A 14,004-nucleotide genomic window follows, 5' to 3' on the forward strand; every position below is an offset into this window, starting at 1 on the left:
AAAAATAATTTAAAAAACATGATTCCTGAAGGACTCCGAAATTTTAATAAGAATAAAAAAAAAACTTTTTAAATATGGAGAATCTTAGCAGGATTCGATCCCGAACCTCGAGATATGATTTTGATTACTTAAGTTTTTATTACTGCACCCAGAAAAGGACTATGGTCACCTCAAACATGTTTCAAGAGCAAAATGTTATTTTTGGACGGCGAACATGTAACATGTTTGTTTCAACCATGTTATTTTCTCGAACATTATGTACCCGATTTCAGAAACCATGTATATGTTTGCTTAGAAAACAACATTTTTACAATCAAAATGTTCCATGCTCACCGTTCAAAAATAACATTTTGCTCTCTAAATATATTTGGGGTGCTCATATTCCTTCTCTGTGTGTGGTAATACTGTTCATTAAATTGACCAATAAGTGTAGGCTAAGTTTGCGAAGTGAAGCGCATGCGTAACACAGTTGTCATTATTGTTGAGTAACAAAAGCACCTGCTTATCCTCACTTTACCAACACATTTGTCGTTGTACACATTCCACTGAAGAGCCTTTGATGGCAAATACATTTGACAGATATACTGTGGCTACAGTTTCTATCTACTTTTTCATTACTTTGGAATGTTAGCCGGGGTGCCAATGAGGTGTTTAGACTGGTTTTTTGCGCAATGCAATGCAATGCAATGAACATAATCTCTTGTATTTTTCTGTTATTTGGGATAGGAAAAAAAATACTTGATAGTGTTAATTAATCAATATATCCGCTATTTTTAAAACAACCGCACCAAATCTAATTTTATCACCAAATCTAATAACCGCACCAAATCTAATTTATTTTATAATCAGTGGAAAAAATATATGTTTTGTGAAATTTTTATTTGTACCAACACGAAAACTATTCACATGAAGGGGAAAATTATTTAACAAATTTTGGAGTAAAGGGTGATACGGTCAAAATTTGGTCAAGGGAAAACGCGTGTAAATCGGTGAAATCGTTTATTTAAAAAATCAAATTAAATTTCTTCTTCAAGTTCAATTAGTATAAAATTCAGGAAAAATATTCAGTTAGGCTTTCGCTTTTCCAAATCCGAATTGCCGGGCCTCACGCTTGACACCTGCCATCAAATTTTGTACAGCCACCTTGTGCACCTTCTTCGCCGCAGAAAGCCAGTTTGCCTTGAACTGCTGCTCGTCCTTAGCAGTTTTTTTGGTCTTCTTTAGGTTCCGCTTGACAATAGCCCAGTATTTCTCAATTGGGCGGAGCTCTGGCGTGTTGGGAGGGTTCTTGTCCTTGGGAACCACCTGCACGTTGTTGGCGGCGTACCACTCCATGGCCTTTTTACCGTAATGGCAAGATGCCAAATCCGGCCAAAACAGTACGGAAAGGCAGCAGACGTTTATGCAAACACTCTTTCACGTAAATTTCTTGGTTGACAGTCCCGGAAGCTATGAAAATGCGGCTTTTCAAGCCACATGTACAGATGGCTTGCCAAACCAACTTTGACAGTTTTATGTGCTTGAAAATATCTGCTACCTTTCCCCTTCCTTTTGCCGTATAAAACTCCTGTCCCGGAAGCTGCTTGTAGTCGGCTTTGACGTAGGTTTCGTCGTCCATTACCACGCAGTCAAACTTCGTCAGCATCGTCGTGTACAGCCTACGGGATCGCGCTTTGGCCGTCGTATTTTGTTTATCATCGCGATTTGGAGTCACTACCTTCTTGTAAGTTGATAGTCCGGCTCGTTTTTCGGCTCGATGCACGGTTGTAGACGATACACCCATCTTATTTGCGGCATCTCGGAGAGAGGTTAGGGTTTCGCTTGAAACTACCGGCAACTCTCTTTGTCGTCTCAGCGGCTTCCGGTTTTCGATTTCCCCCCGATCCAGACTTCCTGGCTGTCGACAATCGTTCCCCAAACACTTTAATTACATTTGTAATGGCAACTTTTAGCGATTTTGCCAGCTTTGCGTGCGAGTAGCTCGGATTTTCGCGATGCGCGAGCAAAATTTTGATACGCTGCTCTTCTTGCTTGGACGGCATTTTGACAACTGAAGAGTGAATTCCAAAATCAAAATAGGAGCAACATTCTACACACACACCTTCAAAATGAGGGGTGTTCAGGTTTTTTAAATGCAAAATACGTCAAGTTTATATTGACCAAATTTTGACCGTATCACCCTTTATATAAAAAAAAAACTATTCACGAACAGATGCATGTCAGTAAAAAACTCAAGTTCAAAATAAAAAAAAATTCTTTAGAGCAATAGTTGTTTTTTGTATACCCTCCACTATAGGATGGGGGGTATATTAACTTTGCCATTCCGTTTGTAACACATCGAAATATTGCTCTAAGACCCCATAACGTATATATTCTGGGTCGTGGTGAAATTCTGAGTCGATCTAAGCATGACCGTCAGTCTGTCCGTCTGTTGAAATTACGCTAACTTCCGAACGAAACAAGCTATCGACTTGAAACTTGGCATAAGTAGTTGTTATTGATGTAGGTCGGATGGTATTGCCAATGGGCCATATCGGACCATTTTACGTATAGCCCCCATATAAACGGACCCAAAGATTTGGCTTGCGGAGCCTCTAAGAGTAGCACATTTCCGATCTGGCTGAAATTTGGTACATAATGTAAGTATATGGTCTCTAGCACCCATGCAAAATTTGGTCCATATCGGTCCATAATTATATATAGCCCGCATATAAATCGATCCCCAGATTTGACCTTCGGAGCCTATTAGAGGAGCAAAATTCATCCGATCCGGTTGAAATGTGGTATGTGGTGTTAGTATATGGTCGCTAACAACCATGCAAAAATTGGTCCATATCGGTCCATAATTATATATAGCCCCCATATAAACCGTTCCCCAGATTTGCCCTCCGGAGCCTCTTGTAGGAGTAAAATTCATCTGATACGGTTGAAATTTGGAACGTGGTGCTAGTATGTGATCGCTAACAAACATGCAAGAATTAGTCCATATCGGTCCATAATTATATATAGCCCCCATATAAATCGATCCCCAGATTTGACCTCCGGAACCTCTTGGAGGAGAAAAATTCATCCGGTCTGGCTGAAATTTGGTGCATGGTGCTAGTATATGGTCTCTAACAAACATGCAAGAATTAGTCCATATCGGTCCATAATTATATATTGCCCCCATATAAATCGATCCCCACATTTGACCTCCGGAACCTCTTAGAGGAGAAAAATTCATCCGATTCGGTTGAAATTTGGTACGTGATGTTAGTATATGGTATCTAACAACCATGCAAAAATTGGTCCCTATCGGTCCATAATTATATATAGCCCCCATATAAACCGATCCCCAGATTTGACCACCGGAGACTCTTGGAGGAACAAAATTCATCCCATTCAGTTGAAATTTGGTACATACCACTAGTATATGGCCGCTAACAGCCATGCAACAATTGGTCCATATCGGTCTATAGTTATATATAGCCGATCGCCAATCACACAAAAATTAGTCGATATCGCCAAAAATAATCTACCAAAATTTTATTTCTATAGAAAATTTTGTCCAAATTTTATTTCTATAGAAAATTTTGTCAAATTTTTATTTCTATAGAAAAATTTGTCAAAATTTTATTGCTATAGAAAGTTTTATCAAAATTTTGTTTCTATAGAAGATTTTGTCAAAATTTTATTTCTATTAAAAATTTTAACTGAATTATATACGTATTTAATCGGCCTTTTTTTGTTTAATATATACCCCGTATGAACTAACTTACAATTAAAAAGACGGTGTTAAGAAGTTTTAAGATACCTTGCCATCGGCAAGTGTTACCGCAACCCAAGTAATTCGATTGTGGATGACAGTATTTAGTAGCAAAATGCTACGCAATCCAAGGTGGAGGGTACATAAGATTCGGCCTGGCCGAATTTACGGCCGTATATACTTGTTTTTGATTCAATCTCCTTCTAAGTCTTCTGTTCAAGGCAGATTAATTTCGACGTCTTAATCATTTTTTAACTGTTGAGCAGCATTAATCAATTTAACTCTTTCCATTTCGATTGAATTTTTTCTCACAAAGGCTTTTTTTTCTTCAGAAATTGATCACTATAGTGGTAACTGCCTAATCGCAGTAATGCATAGTGGATTTGGGAGCCCATCTTTCTCCAATTGGACATATTGATCACATATCTCTTGAGGAACAATGCCTTCTTTGTTGTAGGCAATATATTTGGACTCCTAAATATATTTTGCAAATGCCCGTTTTATTCATCGGATAGAGGGCTACAAGATTTATCTTTCACTTATATTTATATATCCTTAGTGTAATTGTGAAGTTCTTTGACTTGGAATCAATACCAAAATCCTTAGTGCAAATATAAATTCCACGCAAGTTTTTTCTTTTAGTGTAATAAAATATACTGGCCATACAAATTTCCCATCCTAGATATTCACGACCTTAAATTGTTATGCGTTTCCCATTAACTCTTGCAATAGATAACAAATCGTGGGAATATTTTACATTTACGTCGCTATACAAAAGCAACACTAAATTCCTTAATTATAAAATACCAAATGTGGTAAACAGGCCAATGTATATATGAATAAACAATACAAATAAAAAACAATTAGCACCTTTCATTAAAAATAAAACGAGCATGAATGAATTGTAACTATAATAGTTATGTTTAAACATCGCATAAATGTATTTTCAACAATGAATGAAAATGAAAAACCAGCTACTAATATGGAAATCAAATCAAGTTAAATATTACGTGATGAACGTGAACATTACGGAACGTTGGTCACTCGGCCATTGGATATCAAATATGGATGGTTATGGTTAAAAAAAAAAAAAACAGCTATGTATCTTTCTTAGCTCTATAGATAAAATAGTTGCATGCTTACAATTAAAACGTGTAGAAAAGCATCGGACCAGCTAACCACCTTATTAACCCACCTCATATGAGGGAGGAATTCATACAGGCAGAGAAGCACCCCAACCATGTCTCAAGAGAAAAATGTTATTTTTGGCCGGTGAACATGGAACATTTTTGTCGCAAAACTACTGCTGTTTCGATTGATCAGTTTGTTAGAATTTTCGGAATAAGTTCTCAAACATTTGAAAAATTACACATTTCTAATTTGCGCTCCCAATAAATGTGAATAAATTAAATTGTATTGTTTCAATTTTGCTGAAGCGATCAATGTGTTCTTAATATTTCAAATGTTTATACCCTGCGCCACACTGTGGAACAGGGTATTATAAGTTAGTGTATATGTTCGTAACACCCAGAAGGAGACGAGATGGACACATGGTGTCTTTGGCAATAATGCTCAGGGTGGGTCCCTGAGTCGATATAACCATGTCCGTCCGTCTGTGAACACATTTTTGTGATCAAAGTCTAGGTCGCAATTTAACTCCAATCGCCTTCAAATTTGGCACATGTTCCTAATTTGGGTCAGAATAGAACCCTATTGATTTTGGAAGAAATCGGTTTAGATTTAGATATAGCTCCCATATATATCTTTTGCCCGATATGCACTAATATGGACCCAGCAGCCAGAGTTTTATACCGATTTGCTTGAAATTTCGTACAAACGTAACACTTAGTCGTATAGTCAAGTGTGCAAAATTTGATTGAAATCGGTTCAGATTTAGATATAGCTCCCATATATATCTTTCGCCCAATATGGACTTATATGGCCCCAGAAGCCAGATTTTTGGCCGAATTTGGTTGAAATTTTGTACTAGGAGTACAATTAGTAGTATAGTCAAGTGTGCAAAATTTGATTGAAATCGGTTAAGATTTAGATATAGCTCCCATATATATCTTTCGCCCGATATGGACTAATATGGTCCTAAAAGCCAGAGTTTTGGCCCAATTTGGTTGAAATTTTGCACAGGGAGTAGATTTAGCATTATTGCTATGCGTGCCAAATTTGATTGAAATCGGTTCAGATTTAGATATAGCTCCCATATATATCTTTCGTCCGATATGGACTTATATGGCCCCAGAAGCCAGATTTTTGGCCGAATTTGGTTGAAATTTTGCACTAGGAGTACAATTAGTAGTATAGTCAAGTGTGCACAATTTGATTGAAATCGGTTCAGATTTAGATATAGCTCCCATATATATCTTTCGCCCGATATGGACTAATATGGTCCAAAAGCCAGAGTTTTGGCCCAATTTGGTTGAAATTTTGCACAGGGAGTAGATTTAGCATTGTTGCTATGCGTGCCAAATTTGGTTGAAATCGATTCAGATTTAGATATAGCTCCCATATATATCTTTCGCCCGATATGCACTTACATGGTCCCAGAATCCAGAGTTTTATCCCGATTAGCTTGAAATTTTGCACAAGGAGTGTAATTGGTAGTATAGTCATGTGTGCCAAATTTGATCGAAATCGGTTCAGTTTAGATATAGCTTCCATATATATTTTTCGCCCGATATGGACTTATATGGCCCCAGAAGCCAGAGTTTTGGCCCAATTGGGTTGAAATTTTGCACTAGGAGTACAATTAGTAATATAGTCATGTGTGCCAAATTTGATTGAAATCGGTTCAGATTTAGATATAGCTCCCATATATATGTTTTTCTGATTTCAAAATTTTCTATAGAACTAAAATTTTGAGAAAATTGTCTGTAGAAAAAAAAATTACATAATTTTCGATAGAATTAAATTTTACATAATTTTCGATAGAATTAAATTTTGACAAAATTTCCTAAAGAAATGAAATTTTGAAAAAAATTTCTATAGAAACGGAATTTTGACAAAAATTTTTAATGAACTAAAATTTTAACAAAGTTTTCTACAGAAAAAAATTTTGACAAAATCTTCTATAGAAATAAAATTTTGACAAAATTTTCTATAGATATAAAATTTTGATAGAATTTTCTAAAGAAATGAAATTTTGACAAACTTTTCTAGAGAAATGAAATTTGACATTTTCTATAGAAATGACTTTGCAAAAAAAGAAATGAAATTTTGACAAAATTTTCTATAGAAATGGAATTTTGACACAATTTTCTAATCAACTAAAATTTTAACAAAGTTTTCTACAGAAAAAAAAATCCAAAATTTTACTTCTATAGAAAATTTTGCCAACATTTTACTTCTATTCAAAATTCAAAATTTTATTTCTATAGAAAATTTGTCAAACTTTTATTTCTCTCGAAAATGTTGTCAAAATTTTATTTCTATAGAAAATTGGGTCAAACTTTTATTTCTTTCGAAAATGTTGTCAAAAATTAATTTCTATAGAAAATTTTTCAAACTTTAATTTCTATAGAAAGTTATCGCAGAATTTTATTTCAATATAAAATTTTTATAAAATTTTATTTCTATATAAAATTTTTACAAAATGTTCTTCCTATACTAAATGTTTGCATAATTTTGTATCTATACAAATTTTTTGTGTGTTTATTTCTGTACAAAACTTTGGCAAAATTGTATTCCTATTGTTGTTAAAATTTTATTTCTATAGAAATTTTTGTAAAATTTTATTTGTACAGAAAATTTTACCAAAATTTTATTTCTATACAAAATTTAAAAAAAATACAGATTTGATGAAAATGGACCAAAAGCAACCAAATTCCATTTAGTCCGACCATCAGACCAAATTTAAAAAATGTCCGTGAAAATAAAGTTAACTTTAAAATTTATGATAACATTGTCTTAACGTTAACAGAGCGTTAACAGAGCTCTGCTAAGTGCTTAACAGAGAAAAAATAAAGTTAAATTAAAAAGAATAAATAGTTAAAATAAAAAAACGATCATTGTGCCAAAACTATAGAGGGGGCAGTATACACCCATATACCAAATTGTAGGGCACGATGAGTAGAATCTAAATCCGAAATAATTTCATAAAGTTCATTGCCAGAATTCGAGATATTTTCAATTTTAGTGTCAATTGAGTTAAAGTTAAAAACAAATGTGACCACTGTGCCAAAACTACAGAGGGGGCAGTATACACCCATATACCAAATTGTAGGGCACGATGAGCAGAATCTAAATCCGAAATAATTTCATAAAGTTCATTGCCAGAATTCGAGATATTTTCACTTTAACTCAATTGACACTAAAATTGAAAATATCTCGAATTCTGGCAATGAACTTTATGAAATTATTTCGGATTTAGATTCTACTCATCGGATTTAGATACTACATCATGAACTTTATGAAATTATTTCGGATTTAGATTCTACTCATCGTGCCCTACAATTTGGTATATGGGTGTATACTGCCCCCTCTATAGTTTTGGCACAATGATCGTTTTTTTATTTTAACTATTTGTTCTTTTTAAAGTTAACTTTATTTTTTCTCTGTTAAGCACTTAGCAGAGCACTGTTAACGCTCTGTTAACGTTAAGACAATGTTATCATAAATTTTAAATTTAACTTTATTTTCACGGACATCCACACATACAGTAGTGTTTTTTGTTTGTTTTTGGGGGCTAACCTAGTATAAGAAGCAGTGAATAATTGCCGCAATAGATTTTCACCATTATATCGGCTATATCAACTTCACTTTGATGGTATGCAAACGTTAGCTTTCGCTCGAATTAAAAATTGAACTCTGGTGTTATTACACTGAGAAAAAGCTTACCCAATTCCAAGGACTATATTTTTAATTCAAATATTTTGGTATTGATCATGTGCCAAAGAAGTGAGGAATTAAACTATTGAACCCATCAGAAAAACATTGCAAAAAAGTAGTAGAAATGTTCTATTTGGATACGGAAGTGGTGCAAAATTAGCGCAGGAGCGATGAATTAAACATATGTTTGTCATGAGACGGATGGCCACCATTTCAACAGCCGTTGCACTGAATTTGCATTACTTCTTAAGGTGTAATCCGAATTCAGTGTTTTGGATGTGAATTAAAAAAATTTTGTGATATTTTGCCAAATAAATGATTTCTATAATTTTGTATGATTTTTAATGCGTTTGTCTGAAACGTTTGATCTCAAATATTTAAAAAAAATTCACAATTTTTCTAGAATAGATTTCGCATCAAAAATAGTTCCAAAATGGGGACGATACCTTTCAAAACTTTATTTGAAAGACGTATTTTACATGAAATATGACATTCTTCTTTAGGCACAACTTCCAAAAATGTCCTCCCAAAGATGTTCTTTATTTTAACTGCATCGGAAGTTCATTTGAGTCAATTTTTTTATAACTCGCTTTTTTCATATTTCTAATGGGAAAAACAGTTTAAAAGTAATAAAATAGTGCAAATTATTTAAATTTTGCCGATAAGAATGCTAAATCCTTTCTAGAAAAATTGCGAATGTTTGAAAATATTTGATGTCAAACGTTCCAGACAAGCGTTATAATGCATTAAAAATCATAAAAATTTTTAAAAATTATTTATTCGTCAAAATATCACAAAATTTCTTTATTCATATCCAAATCACTGGATTCGCATCACACCTTAAGAAGTGATGCAAATTCAGTGCAACGGTGGTGGCTGTTGAAATGGTGGACATCCGTCCTATGACAAGCCCATGTTAAAATCATCGCTTCTGCGCCAATTTCGCATCACTTCCGGATCCAAAAAGAGCATTTCCACTATTTTTTTGGCGACGCTTTTTTTGGTGGGATGTCATATTTCATGTAAAATACGTCTTTAAAATAAAGTTTTGAAGGATATCGTTCCCTATTTTGGAACGATTTTTTACAATATATACAAAATCAATGAATTAAAAAAAGATTTCATTAATTTTGAAGAATTTTTCAAAATAATTAAAGCCAAGTTGACATTTGTTCTACAACATTTTTCTTCAAGAAAAGATACCCATTTTATACCCAGCAAAAAAATTTGGAAGTTCTTCCATAGGCACAACTTTAAAAGCACTTCCAGAAGATGCACTTCCAATGACGTTCTTTATTTTAACTACCCAGGAAGTTCTTTTAATTCAATTTTTTTATAACTTGGTTTTTCATACATTTAATTGGTAATTTCAACTTTTTTTGTTTCAAACAGAGTAAGAATTCATAAAATGGTACAAATCATTTAAATTTTGTCGAAAAAATGCTAAATCCAATTTGAAAAAATTGTGAATTTTTGAAAATATTTGAAGCCAAACGTTTCCGACAAGCATTCGGATCCATTAAAATTTATAAAAATTATAAAAATTAATTATTTGACAAAATATCACAGAATTTTTTAATTTACATCCAAAACATTGAATTCGGATCACACATAAAGAAGTGATGCAAATTCGGTGCAACGGCTGTTGAAATGGAGAACTTCTCTGACAAGCCCATGTTAAATTCATCGCTTCTGCGTCAATTTTGCACCACTTCCGGATCCAAAAAGAACATTTTCATTACTTTTTTGGCGACGCTTTTTTTTGCTGGGAAGTAGAATCACCTAAATCCTTAGATTTAGGTGATTCTACTTCCCAGTAAAATATTGTTGTGAGGATTTTTTGCAAAACTATTAAGCCAAGTTGACCTTAATAAAACGAAATTTTCTTTCATTTTAGGATACCCAATTGTAAGTCGAATCACTTAACTATAAGGACAAAACCACTTCATTATATCAGAGAAATGCGTCTTCCGTCCTAAGCAAAATTCGCAGTCGTATTTGAAGAACACGAAATCTTTGACCTCACAACAATATTTTTTTCAGTGTATTTATATGAAAATCCACACAGTACAATGTACTATTGATAACATTTGATATTCAATAGACAATGACGACAGTCAAATGGAGCTCTATTGGAATTGAATTGTAACAGAATTAGGTTAAAGTATCCTGCAGACCAGTTTTCAATTGCATGCATTTGCACCACTAAATACTTTGTCCAGTAGAATTTCATCGAAAACTAGAAATGTGTAAAACGGAAGAATGTATGAATATTTAACATGATTCTTGGGAAGCCATGGAATTTTTGAAAGTTACAGGGAATCTAGGTTTTATGTTGGATATAAATGTCGGATAAATTTTTCCAATTTAAAAAAGCGCTATTGTAAAGCAATAAGAACCACATTTTTCATTAACATTTATCAAGAATCAATAATGGTTTAAATTGTTTTATAAAGTTTGGATTGAATTTGCAAAATATATTTTACGGAAAAATATTATGAAGGTTTTTAGGCAAAGCGACCAATGATTGAAGATCTAATTTCATAATGATTCACAAACAGAGGAAATGTGAACAAATTTTTTACTTACAGTCAAAATATACAAATTCCAATTGTAAATGCATCTTACCTGAAATATAAAAAATTAATAATGATTAATAAGAAATGTAAATAAATACAAATATAAAAATAAAGATTCGAGTTTGGGACTTAATTTTTTAAACATACCCTACGGGAAATGAATCAACCCCAGGATTGGCACAGGACTTGTCCCTGGTGTCTATAGACCAGTCCCAGTTCTGATAAAAACATATGAAAGAGACTGATCACTTTAACATGGGTATTTCATTGACGAAGTAAATTTACACTTTATACGCAAATAAAAAAAAACGTTTGGAAACATGTACCTTCTTAAAATTTTTTGAACTTCTTCGAAAATTTCAAACATTTACCACAAAAAAAAATTGTTACAAAATTTTTATTTCTGCAATAAAAAAATAATTTTTGCTCAAAAACCACAGTCCATTTTGTTTATATCAAGCACTGTTCTTCTCTGACATTAAGTCTTCTGTTAAATAAATTTTCTTTACATCGGCTCGTGGGCACCCGAAACTATGCTATACAAATAAAACTATTTGAGTGTTTGCGTTGCTTGTGCGTCCATGGCTACAGCGATCATTGCCTGTTGATGACAATAACAGCTATGTAACCCAGTGGATAGTTTTTTGGCTTACAAACTGTATGGTCCGCGGATCCATTCTCTGTCCAGACGAAAGGAAAAATTTAAACAAATTATAAAATAAATGCTAAGAACTAAAAAACCTCGTGGAAGTGAGAAAGATGTGAGGGACCATGCAATTAACCAGAAAAAAAGTTTTTATACCCTTCACCACTACTGTGGTACAGGGTATAATAAGTTTGTGCATTTGTATGTAACGCCAAAAAGGAGTAATTATAGACCAACCTTTTAGTATACGGATCGGCTTAGAATTAAATTCTAAGTCGATTTAGCGATGTCCGTCTGTCCGTCTGTCTGTCTATCTGTCTGTTGATGTATTTTTGTGTGCAAAGTACAGCTCGCAATTTTAGTCCGATTGTCCTAAAATTTGGTATAGGGTCCTGTTTCGGCTCAAAGACGATCCCTATTGATTTTGGAAAAAAAATGGTTCAGATTTAGATATATCAGCCATATATACTTTTCACCGATCTGGTCATAATTGGCGTGTATATCAACCGATCTTCCTCACATTCCGTACATCGGAATATTTTATGAGTCTCGAAAAACTTGCAAAATATCAGCCAAATCGGTTCAGATTTAGATATAGCTCCCATATTTATATTTTACGCGATTTACACTCATATGACCACAGAGCCCAAAGTTTACTACCGATTTTCGTTAAATTTTGCACAGAGAGTAGAATTTACATTCTCCCAAGGCTTGGTAAATTTGATTGAAATCGGTTCAGATTTAGATATAGCTGCCATATATACCTTTCGTCCGATTTGCACTTATATGACCTCAAAAGCCAGAGTTTTGCCTTGACTTACTTCAAATTTTGCGCAAGGAGTATGGTTAATAGCATAGGTAAGTGTACCAAATTTGGTTGAAATCGGTTCAGATTTAGATATAGCTCCCATATATAGCTTTCGCCCGATTTACACTCATATGACCACAGAGGCCAACTTTTTGCTCCGATTTAGTTGAAATTTTGCACAGGGAGTAGAATTAGCATTGTAGCAATGCTTGCCAAATTTGGTTGAAATTGGTTCAGATTTAGATATATCTCCCATATATAGCTTTTGCCCGATTTACACTCATATGAACACAGAGGCTAATTATACCCTGCGCCACACTGTGGAACAGGGTATTATAAGTTAGTGCATATGTTTGTAACACCCAGAAGGAGACGAGATAGACACATGGTGTCTTTGGCAATACTGCTCAGGGTGGGTCCCTGAGTCGATATAACCATGCCCGTCTGCCCGTCCGTCCGTCCGTCCGTCCGTCTGTCTGTGAACACTTTTTTGTGATCAAAGTCTAGGTCGCAATTTAAATCCAATCGCCTTCAAATTTGGCACATGTCCCTAATTCAGGTCAGAATAGAACCCTATTGATATTGGAAGAAATCGGTTCAGATTTAGATATAGCTCCCATATATATCTTTCGCCCGATATGCACTAATATGGACCCAGCTGCCAGAGTTTTATACCGATTTGCTTGAAATTTTGTACAAACATAACACTTAGTCGTATAGTCAAGTGTGCAAAATTTGATTGAAATCGGTTCAGATTTAGATATAGCTCCCATATCTATCTTTCGCCCGATATGGACTTATATGGCCCCAGAAGCCAGATTTTTGGCCGAATTTGGTTGAAATTTTGCACTAGGAGTACAATTAGTAGTATAGTCAAGTGTGCAAAATTTGATTGAAATCGGTTCAGATTTAGATATAGCTCCCATATATATCTTTCGCCCGATATGGACTAATATGGTCCTAAAAGCCAGAGTTTTGGCCCAATTTGGTTGAAATTTTGCACAGGGAGTAGATTTAGCATTGTAGCTATGTGTGCCAAATCTGGTTGAAATCGATTCAGATTTAGATATAGCTCCCATATATATATTTCGCCCGATATGGACTAATATGGTCCTAGAAGCCAGAGTTTTGGCCCAATTTGTTTGAAATTTTGCACTAGGAGTATAATTAGTAGTGCAGTTAAGTGTGCAAAAATGTGATTGAAATCGGTTCAGATTTAGATATAGCTCCCATATATATCTTTCGCCCGATATGGACTAATATGGTTCTAATAGCCAGAGTTTTGGCCCAATTTGGTTGAAATTTTGCACATTGCGTTCCACCCTAGTGCATTAGCCGACTTAAATTTAGAGTCTATAGATTTTGTAGAAGTCTATCAAATTCTGTC

At 34.1% G+C, this 14,004-nt stretch overlaps 1 protein-coding gene across 18 annotated transcripts in view; it reads right to left on the reverse strand.

Annotated features, from left to right (window-relative positions):
- The window catches only part of Lasp (LIM and SH3 domain protein Lasp), a 279,211-nt gene that overhangs the window by 171,839 nt on the left and 93,368 nt on the right, over positions 1–14,004 (reverse strand). The window lies entirely within an intron of this gene.

This window comes from Haematobia irritans, chromosome 4 (genome assembly GCF_050003625.1).
Source record: "Haematobia irritans isolate KBUSLIRL chromosome 4, ASM5000362v1, whole genome shotgun sequence".
In the NCBI taxonomy this organism is placed as follows: Eukaryota; Metazoa; Arthropoda; class Insecta; order Diptera; family Muscidae; genus Haematobia; species Haematobia irritans.